Source organism: Cupressus sempervirens, chromosome 5 (assembly GCF_028749045.1).
Source record: "Cupressus sempervirens isolate cs-2001-9-10 chromosome 5, ASM2874904v1, whole genome shotgun sequence".
Taxonomy (NCBI): Eukaryota; Viridiplantae; Streptophyta; class Pinopsida; order Cupressales; family Cupressaceae; genus Cupressus; species Cupressus sempervirens.
Genome location: NC_143122.1, coordinates 779,925,780 through 779,936,540, shown reverse-complemented (window position 1 = coordinate 779,936,540; position 10,761 = coordinate 779,925,780). Strand labels below are relative to the sequence as shown.

The following is a 10,761-nucleotide window of genomic DNA, read 5'->3' as shown; positions in this document are numbered from 1 at the left end:
ATGAGTTGGTAAGGGTGATGTGGCCCTTCATCAAGAAAGAAAGGATCAACTGCACAGATACATCCAGCAATGACATCAAAACAGATTACATCTCCTAAGGGTCCCATGGCGTTGAATCACATTTAAGTTTAATTAATACTATATCCAACATATAACAAATCCACATTAAATGATAACAAGAAGTATGAATCCATATAAATAATATACAATTATAGGATGTCACTTAGCAATAATCATAATGCACAATCATCCACTGTACAAGCGACAGGGTATGAAAAGCATATAAAATATACAACATATATAAAATGAAAAGCATAAAAAATATACGACATATATAAAATACATCATCTTATAAGATCTATGGAAAATCAAATATAATATAATAGGATATAACCATCCAACAAAAATATAAGATTAGGAAGAAAGGATCAAGTGCACAAGTACATCCAGCAATGACATCAAACGGTCGAATCTCAATGGTATCAAAAAATGCATTACCACCTAACCTCGTGGAACCTAAATGGCCCACTACCACTACGTTGAGGAGATAAACTCAAGTCTCATACGGATATCAAACACATAGATCACAACTAACATCTAGGTCAAGGAAGCACCTGAAAGCAAATTATCTCAAAGGGTAGCAAGACACAAGTATCAACTAATCTCAAAGGCAACAAAGAAATGTAGGAAATATACTATATAAGTGGGCAAGTGTCATCACATGAGCCAACTCTAAGGTTACCCTAGCAATCTTTTAATACTCTAGCCCCCTTGTGTCTCTATGCGGCATTAGCATCCTTTCATACAAACAAGGCATACTAACAAAGCAAGGTTAAAACCAAGCTTCCTCTCTACTTTTATCCTAGCCTATACTAGCAATCAAGGCATGGGCGAGGAAAAACAATGACTTGTAAATTTATTTTAAACCTATTTAATGAAATGTTATCACTTATTAAAATAACCTATAATGGGTTACCCACTAGCCTCTTTAGGGTCTCAACCTCCATTGCAAGCCACTTCCCAATATGACATACAGATAACCTATCCTAAGCTCAACAAAAGAAAAAGATCTCAAATGATCATAAACCACACATCAGCTCTTAAAAAGCAATTGGAAAGTACTAAAATATCATTGATCAAAATCACAAGTTTCACCAATACGATCATCCTAATAGGATTGATCCAAAATCAAGTACACAAACCAAATCCATGTCAAAACATGACATCACCATAAAAAAACAAATCACAATATCACCTCAGTCCTATACAAGCAACTGGCAAACAATCCAAAGATAACTGATTGAAGACTCAAAAAAGGTTATATTAGAAAAATCACACCATTCACTTCAGTTGTACACAAGAAAACTGGAAAGCACATCAAAACATATGATCAAATCATCATAACACACACATGACACATCACCATGGTTAGGTGAAAAAAATTGTGTACATAAGATCATCACATAACAAAACTCTCAGGCCTTTGGTAAACATCATGATTTGGTTAAAGCTAAGTCAACCCCGAAACCCCAACACCAGTAAAACACACATCACATAAAATATATACAAAAGTGAATTTCATAATTCATTAGGGTTTGAAAACACTAAAGTTCAATTTTTCACTTATAGATTTTCAAGTTTTTATTTTCATTTTCAAGTTTCTATTTTCATTTTCAAGTATAACAGATTCACTAAAGTTTTTTAGTCCACACGAGTCTCAACAAATCATAAAAAGTTGTTCAAACATAAAACCCCAAATGTAAAACCACACACATCTCATCAGTCTTTTAAACATTTTTTTTTTATAGTTTGTTAGGTTTTCTTCATACATAAGATTTTAGTATACAAACAGGATTTCAGTTCTCATTTCCAACTATTACAGTTTATAGAGTTTTCAATTACAATCAGGGTTCACATTTTTGTCTTCTCAAAGTATTATAATTACCAAAGTTTTCGAATAATAAAATTTCTCTAGTATTACAAATCATTTTCAAATATTTGAACCATATAAACACATCCACGCTTATAAAAGAAAATATTAATTCTCCCAATTAATTTTTTTAATTTTCAATTCACTTTAAAATTATATTTAAATAATAAAGTAATAAATCAAATTTTCAAATAATTATAGTTAAAACTTTAACAATACTAATTAAAATTAATAATAATAATCAATTATTACCAAAATAAGTTTATATTATTACACTTTGGAAAAACTTTTCTGAAATGGAAACCTGCTAAAGCTAGAAACTTTTCCAAAATGAAAACCTACTAAAAACAGATACCTACTAAAAATGAAAACTTTCTAAAAACATAAACCTGCTAAAAATGGAAACTTTCCAATAATGGAAACCTGCTAAAAATAAAAACTTTCCAAAAATGAAAACCTGCTAAATTTTATTTTAAAATTCCAAAAACATAAACCTGCTAAAAATGAAAACTTTGCAAAATTAGAAACATGCTAAAAATAGAAACTTCCTAAAAATGAAAACCTGCTAAAAATATAAACTTTTCAAAAATAGAAAAATACAATTAACCAATCAAATATTGCATTTTTTAATTTCGATTTATTTTACAAACCCTCATCCCAATTCCCAAGAAATCTAATTTCGAAAACCCCAAAACATACAATTATGAAATACTAAATTTAACACCCATGGGTTTCAGATATTAAATTCATTTACAAAGGATATCCAAAACGAAAAACAATAAATAAACCAGACAAGGGTTTCAATCTTCATTTCAAAAATAGATTTACAAACAAATTTGAAGAATGAGTAAATACTGCACAAACAAGCAAAAATTGTCTTTTCTTTTGAAAACTCTCTTTTCAAAAATTGGCTCATCCAAACTTGTGTATCTATAAAAGTGCTATGATTTCCTTAATCAAAATTTTCCCCCAAATCAAGGCTTTAATCATGCAATCATGCAAAAACTGTCATTAATTATTGTATTATATTTTAAATTTTCAAGCACACACTTTATGCAATTTAATTAAAATGAATTTTATTAAATTAATACTTTCAAGACATTTTAAATAATATATTTATTAATTTAACTAATAATAATATTTAAAATATTATTAAAATTAAACTTCTATATAAATTATTATTAAATCAGATAAATATAAATACGCCAAATTTAGAACTTTAATCAAATCTTTTGATTTTATTAATTTCTCAATTAATTAAATACAAATTTTTTTTATAAAATTTTCATTAAACTAACTCAGATACTTGACCTACTTTCTATTACAAATGGCGTAGGGTTTAAGATTTTGACTCGAGAGTTATCTCTCCACTTGTACCATTAAAATACAATGATAGGGTAAGCTCATCTTGGCAATTCAAAAAAGTCAATGTCTGGTACATGCAATCTGCATAAAATTCAAACATGTGCATACACATATAATCTAAACTAAACAAACAATGGCAAGAAGTGGTGCATCGTATAGATCCTGACTAACTACACATAAATCATTTATCTAACTTAATCATCATGAGATAACTGATATCACTAATTGAACATATATGTATATATATTCCCTTCCCAAACCACCTCAAAAAAGTCATACATAAACTAAAACAGACAAGTGCATCGTACACATGCAAGTATGGGGTAAGTAACCATATAACTACATATAAATCATTTATCTAACTTAATCATCATGAGGCAACTGATATCACTAACTAAACATGTGTGTGTGTGTGTGTGTGTGTGTGTGTGTGTGTGTGTGTGTGTGTGTGTGTGTGTGTAATAATAAACATAAACACATTAAATAACTGAATAACTAATTAACTCATCAAATTACTCAACTAAGCATGAAATAAGATCTAAACAATCCAATAACTAAGTACTGATAATCATAAAATTCAATTAGAAAACTGTCCTAGAAGAATCCTGCAATACAACAAAAAAGTCAACCAGGGATAGGCATTACACTTTCTGACTGTAACACATTTTTTTTCTTCCAACACCTTCATTTAGAATTGTAATGTCAATAAATCTATATAATGTACAAGTATCCCATGGTAAAAATGTGAACCTTTTGAATGGACGAATCACATACCAAAACTCAACAATAATAAATTTCAACATACTATATTTAAAAAATTAGTTCTGTGCAATCAAAAAACCTTATACAAATAATTTCTTGAAACAAATCAAAAAATATTATGTCTTACACATAACCACACCCAAGAGCCTAATATATATTAACTCATAAATATTGCTATTTATATTAATATTCAATAAAGATCATAACTTATTACAGAAATAATCTTTTCACAATTCATAATATATATGCTACATATGAAAAAAAATATGTAATTATATCATTGGAATATTTAAAATTATTATCATATTATATTGCTAGAACTAATCTAACTTAGTAATATTTCAGATTGACTTTCATCTTAATGACCAGTTAACCAATTCAACAAATACAAAGTTGACAAATCTTATGTGAACCTCATGTATCGAAGACAAAATTACAACGAGATTTATAGGTATGAACATTATTTATCCCAACACCATTAATATCAAACACATTGATGATATGTGTCATATAAAGTTTAATCATATAAAACCCTTTGCATAGTTAAGTGGCAAATTAACTTTGTCAATGACTCATCTTATGTACATAAGAATAAAAATAAAGAAAGCTACCGAGATGACCCTTGCTCTACAACTTTAATCCAGCCTGTAGAAAAAAAGAACGATATGAGATCAGAAAAAATTAAATTATATAACAAATGCCTAAACTTTTTCACAGTCCTGAAAAGAGCTACCATAAAAAAATCAGATGTTCATTTTGCTAAACAGACTAAAAAGGTGAATGCCAACCGTGCAAAATTCAACTAATAATTAAATAATTGTATAATTTATCAATGTATGATGATAAATGCAATAATTTAAAAGAATGGTATTTTTATCGAACAAATATACCTACTAAATCTTCTACCTATCATTTGTTTGAGATTTGTGCAGTCACTGCATTCATTAATAAAATGTCACAGTTGAATTTTAGCTTATCACAAGAAGATAAAAAGTCATTTGAATTTAGATTCTGCCCACCTGCTCAGACCTTCTCTTTTTACGAAGTTGTGAAGACACATCTAAATGCTCTTCCAGCTTCCCTGCTTCATTACATTCTTATTCCTCGGCAGTAAATCTTGTACACACCTCTTCTGGCATTGTAACCTTGAGGAGCTCCTCTAGTTCCTTGTTTCTTTTATTCAATTCCTGATTTTCTGATTCAATTGTAGATAGTGCAATCTCAACCTTATGAAGGTTCTTTGAAAGCTCAATCATGTTAGAAGACCAAGCGTTCAATATATCTCACCTTTTTTACAAAATTCTTTGATTCCTATTCTCTTCAAAAGCTGACCATACTCTTCCCCCATTTCTAGGAAGTTTACAAACCAAAATTAAATTTCAATTAAGATAGTAAAAATGAATGCATCTTGCATCTATTTATTGCAAGGTGCCAATAAACAAAGCATGAGATCCTGTTAGTTTGCAATTTGTAACAAACCTGGCATTATGTTTGGAACAGAATAACATTAAACCTATAATGTCTTGCTTCCAGTGCATTGAAGTATGCTGGAGAGAATTTTAGGGTAATGCTAAACACAAAAACATGCAAACAAAACATACACAAATAAATTTAAAAACTGCCTAATTCAAAATTGTATCATTCACACCGATAAGTAATAAATTTTATGATACTGATTTCAGAAGAGCATTAAAAAGAAGATTTTATTGAATGGATAACTTCTTGCAAGCATGGAATAGCTGCCCAGTAATAAATTTTGGTATTGTTACCTACTTTTTGCTTTAAGGCATTAAGTAGTTTCTGTAAGAGAACTCGAGTTGGTAACAAGCTTTTAAAGATCATATGGGACAGCTTACAAGCATTTAAAGGAAGTTGCCAATATTTCTTTTTAACTATTCCATCTTCCATATATGATTTGCCCTTGGCCATATTTTTTTTGACTTTGTCAAAATGTAGTGCATGTTATTTTCACAACAGAAAAGTTTGGAGGGCAAAGTAAAGTTCAATTCTCTTTGCTTTAGTCTAATCGGACAACTCCCATTGAGTGAGAGTGAACTAATGGTCGAGATTGGTAGTTAGGGCAAAGGATGCTAATGATGCTCATGCTTTTCCTGAGAGCTAGCAAACAGGGAAAAAATGAAGGCTAAGGTAAAAAAAATAGCAGTTAAAAAAAAACATGTCCATTCAATAAACAGCAGACTACAAAGCCAACGCCACTTTTTAAGTAGGAGAGAGAAGATATTAATGCTGTCAACATGGTTTCATTCACTCCCTTCAAGGCCATCGATTGTTCTTGTCAGCAATATCACTGTTTTATGAGACGTGGTATTACACAGAAAAGAGATATTTATAATAGAGGTAATCACAGTTTTGAAAAGTGCTCACTGCCATAGAATGTATTGATTGTCCCATTAAATAGATACACCGCTATTTCAGAAATATGCAACTGCTGCATCAAAATTAACAAATCTTTTTGGAAATTAATACACTTTTCCAAAGGTTCTTTAACTGTTCTTAACGAGGTATTATGACTCTCCTTGAAGTTCCAATTATGTTCCATAAGATTTGTTGTTTTGAAGTATGATTTCGCTGTTAAGAGGGTTTTATTGACTCCCTTCAAGGCCACTGATTGTTCTCAACAGTGAGATCACTGTTTTCGTGAGACATGGTATTGCACAGAACAGAGAGGTTTATAATAGAGGCATTCAAAGTTTTTAAGAGCGTTCCCTACCATAGAATGTATTGATTGTCCCATTAGATTCAATCACTGTTATTTCAGAAATATGTGACTGATCCATCAAACCCAATCACTGTTTTTGGAAATGCATACAGTTTCTCAAAGGTTTTTTAATTTTCTCGAGGAGACATCATGACTGCCCTTGGAGATCCAATAGCTTTATTGCAGTCAATAAGGGTACATCTAAGCTTTAAAACAAACCTCAATTTACCTAAGAACATATATTATTTGAAATTATGAACACCAAATACTCAAATTCTTTGAAGCCAGGAGAAATTTAAGCAAACTAGGAATTCTCAAAAAAAAAATGTCCCTCAAGATGCATATGATGAAATTATGCAGCACTTAAGTGAAAGGTATAGGGTTCGAGAAAGAGAAAGCTTTGAAACATTCGTTAAAGTGAGAATATGGCCAATTGCTATCGCTAATGCCACCTATATTTGCCAAGGCTTGGATCAGAGAAAACATGGTACATGTGGATTAATTCGTTAGAGGACCATATCCTCATGAAGACTTAAAATTCCCTAGCAGACACAGCTGCAACTCCAAATTGTTTACCATCACATTTGAATCAGCCAGGAATGATGTAATCAATTAATGTTTTCTGGATAATTTTGATCCTCAACAATGGGAATGTTCCACTAAACTCACTCCTCAACAATGGCTATGGCAAGTTTGGCGCAATCAAATTCCGACATAGGTCTACACCAAACATTACTTAGAAGTTTAGAACCATTTGACCGACTTCATCCATTACAAAGCAATATTCCTTGTGTCAGCTATTTTCAATGAATTATGTGGAAACAACTAGATCCTGCAACACCTCCTCAAAAATGCAATCCAGAGGAATATGACTCTGAATCCGAATCAATCTAGGTGTTAGGACTGTTAACCTCACAGATAAATCAAGTCCCAAAAAGAAAACTAACAGTAGTCCACACCACAGTAGAAGGGCCAAGTCCACCACCTTATTGTGGAGATGCGTTAGACATCACATGATCAAAAAGTTTTCCCATATCTGCTTTCGGTGGTAAACCAATGCTCCCCATGTAGCAGTCCCACATGTTTGTCAGTAAACTTTTCTCAATCATGAGATATTGAAGTCCACCAAGCAAGAGATACAGCACGCAGTGGGCATTTCATCCAGAAAAGAGTCATTTAGATTAATTTAATTCTTAGTGCAATACTACGTGTCATGCATTCTTTGACAGGTTAGAAAGCACTCTTTTACTAGTTTTGGGAAATAGTGAGGGATTGTTCTATAAAAGGTGTCCTCATTTATCATAGCTAAGCAAAAGTGTGTGAAGAATATCAGTCCCCATAGAGTTGAGAGTCTAAGGTCCAACATCTAAAAGGGTAGGTGTACCAAAGAGTCAGGAAGGTCTTCGGGTCTGCATACTGAGTATATGGCATAAAGTATGCTCCGTCTCCAGTTCCACTGAGACATCAGAAACCAGACCCACAAACTCAGTGTTAAGACAGCACATCAATGAAATCAATCCACAGTGTAACTTTATTTGTAAATGTCTGTAATGATCACCGTAAGAGCTATGTCAAATAAATTGGTATCAGAGTATTTTGTAAGTCTGATAGTGGAGTTAATATAAAAGTTTTTTGAGAATCGTTACTTTTAAAATATGTTCATCGCCTAACTTTTACAGGTCAGGGCACTGATACTGATACCAAAGAAGCAATAGATGCTGATAGTTTTTCTTCAGTTAGATAAAAGCTTCCTTTTTAAAAATCTGATGAAATACATCCTGATGTTAGAGGAATAAAAGGAATGATACTTTGATAGGTCTTTGCAAAATCTGTGAAATTCAACATAAGGGAAAAAATGGAAGTCAAGGTCAAATACAACTGATTTCTAATGCAAAAACCGAGCAGTATAAAATAATGGCCCACTCAAACCCTAAACCTATTTATCAATGCATTTATCCGAAGTTACCAGATTTTCTCCAGCAACCTTTAAAGTCTGGTTCAATTCTGTAAAAAGTCTGCTTATTAAATTATCCCCAAATTCGCCTATAAAGCCATAGATTCGCCGCAAATTCTGTCAGAGGGTACCGAGCAAAATTTGGTGCGAATTTTGAAAAATTTGTTGCCCAGTAGTGGCCGAGCCCGGGCCAAATTTGATCTGAAGACTTTTTAAAAAGAATTTTTAATGTGTCTTTAACATTTTTTTGCCTAATTTGCTCTGTTTGATTCCTTCCAACCTTAAGAGTAACCATAAAAGACCAAAATAGATGATTTATAGTCATTTATGCATTTATGAATGAAAATGAAAACTCGCTAATAAAGGAACTCCAAATTGACAATTATAAAGGAACTTCTTTAAAAAAGCACTGAAATCATTGAAACCAGGGCTTCAAATTGAAATCTCAACTTTTGGTCTAGCCTGGTTTAAAATCCTATAACCAATGCAAAATAAAAATTCAGATAATTGCAGTTATCTTTTGACAATTCCTTTCATTCTCAAACTGTCCCCTTCATATGTCCCATGCATGTGACCAAACAAGTGCATCATGTTGTATGTATGGCTAAATGATGCAATTAATATCCTATTGGACTGAATATGGTGGTGCATTTTGCTATGTTGCTGTACCATTAGCAGAGTGGTGTATGGACTTATTTGTTGTGCACACACAAACACAAACATATATTTTTGTACAGACGAACCCAAAAAAAAATGGATGAATTTTGAGTCTGAATCTTGAATCCGGTTACTTTTTTTAGGTATATCAAGGGAAACAGCCTTTATGAAGCTTCATCCTAATCTTAGGTCATCCACAACCTGACAATGATCCCATGTTTCAGAAGACAGCTGAGTCCACAATCTCCTAAGGTGCAATTCTTTGTAACAGCAGGTATACATAATATAATGGCAACTACTCGTCGATCAACATTCTCATTGAAATATCATTTCCTTCAAGTCGCAGTTAAGAAATTTATCAATCAACTGGAAATTAGTAACTATGCATCAGCAAACACCAATCAAGTGATAAATAAATGATAAGTCATCAAATATCAATAACAATCACTCATCAAATATTGGATACTAATTCATCATACGTCCACAATTTGATTAGCAAAAATTCATGCATCACTGAAACTGAAAGAACACAATCAATCATTTACAGTGTTCACATATACATACATTTATCGATTTATCATCCAACTGAAAAGCAATTCGACGCAGAATTGAGAACTTCATGTAACTATATAAATTATTTAACCCATTCACAAAGACGAACATTCTGTTCACAGCTGTAGGGCATATGGACTCTTGGGTTCAAGTTCCAAACTATTTTTCACCTTGTGAGGTTCAAGAGTATCTCACGCACAAAAGTAGAATAGGTCATTGATGTTTTTATACTCCATGGGTTGCCAAAAAACATTGTGAGTGACAGGGACATCAGGTTCATCAGCATGATTTGGCAAGAACTCTTTTGTTTGACCCACATAGAGCAACTCCAAACACTAGCTATAACCACTAAAAAGATGGACATACAGAAATCATAAACAAATAGATTGAAGGATACTTGGAAAACTATGTTACAGGGCATCAATCAGCTTGGGTGAAATGGCTACACTTAGATGAGTTTTGCTAGTACACCACACCACATGTCCATCAGAATTTCCCATTTCAAAGCACTCTATGGTTATAAAGTTATCTCAATGGAATTTGATTCTTGCTGACAGAAAACTTCCAGGTGCTAGGGATCTGGTACAGCAGAATGTTGACATTGTGAACTCCTTGAAAGAGAATCTGCATCATACCCAAATCAGCAAGAACTGTATGTGGATCAGTGTAGGATAAGAGGGTCTTTGAGACTTATGATGTGTTTTATTTAAGGCCTTTGACACTATAGACAGTCGTCCCTCAAGGGGAACGGAGTGGACAAGTTGAAGCCAAGGTTCTATAGCCCATTCAGGACCACAAGGAAGGTCGGAGAACTTTCCCGTG

The 10,761-nt window shown here is 32.3% G+C and overlaps 1 long non-coding RNA gene across 1 annotated transcript; it reads right to left on the bottom strand.

The window, feature by feature from the left end:
* Positions 1 to 4,343: 4,343 nt before the first annotated feature.
* Positions 4,344 to 10,248, bottom strand: LOC149558259 (uncharacterized). Its single transcript, XR_016365005.1, has 2 exons — positions 5,077 to 10,248; positions 4,344 to 4,702 (listed from the first exon to the last, which is right to left on the bottom strand). It is a non-coding gene; the product is annotated as an uncharacterized LOC149558259 (long non-coding RNA).
* Between the last annotated feature and the right edge of the window lie 513 nt (positions 10,249 to 10,761).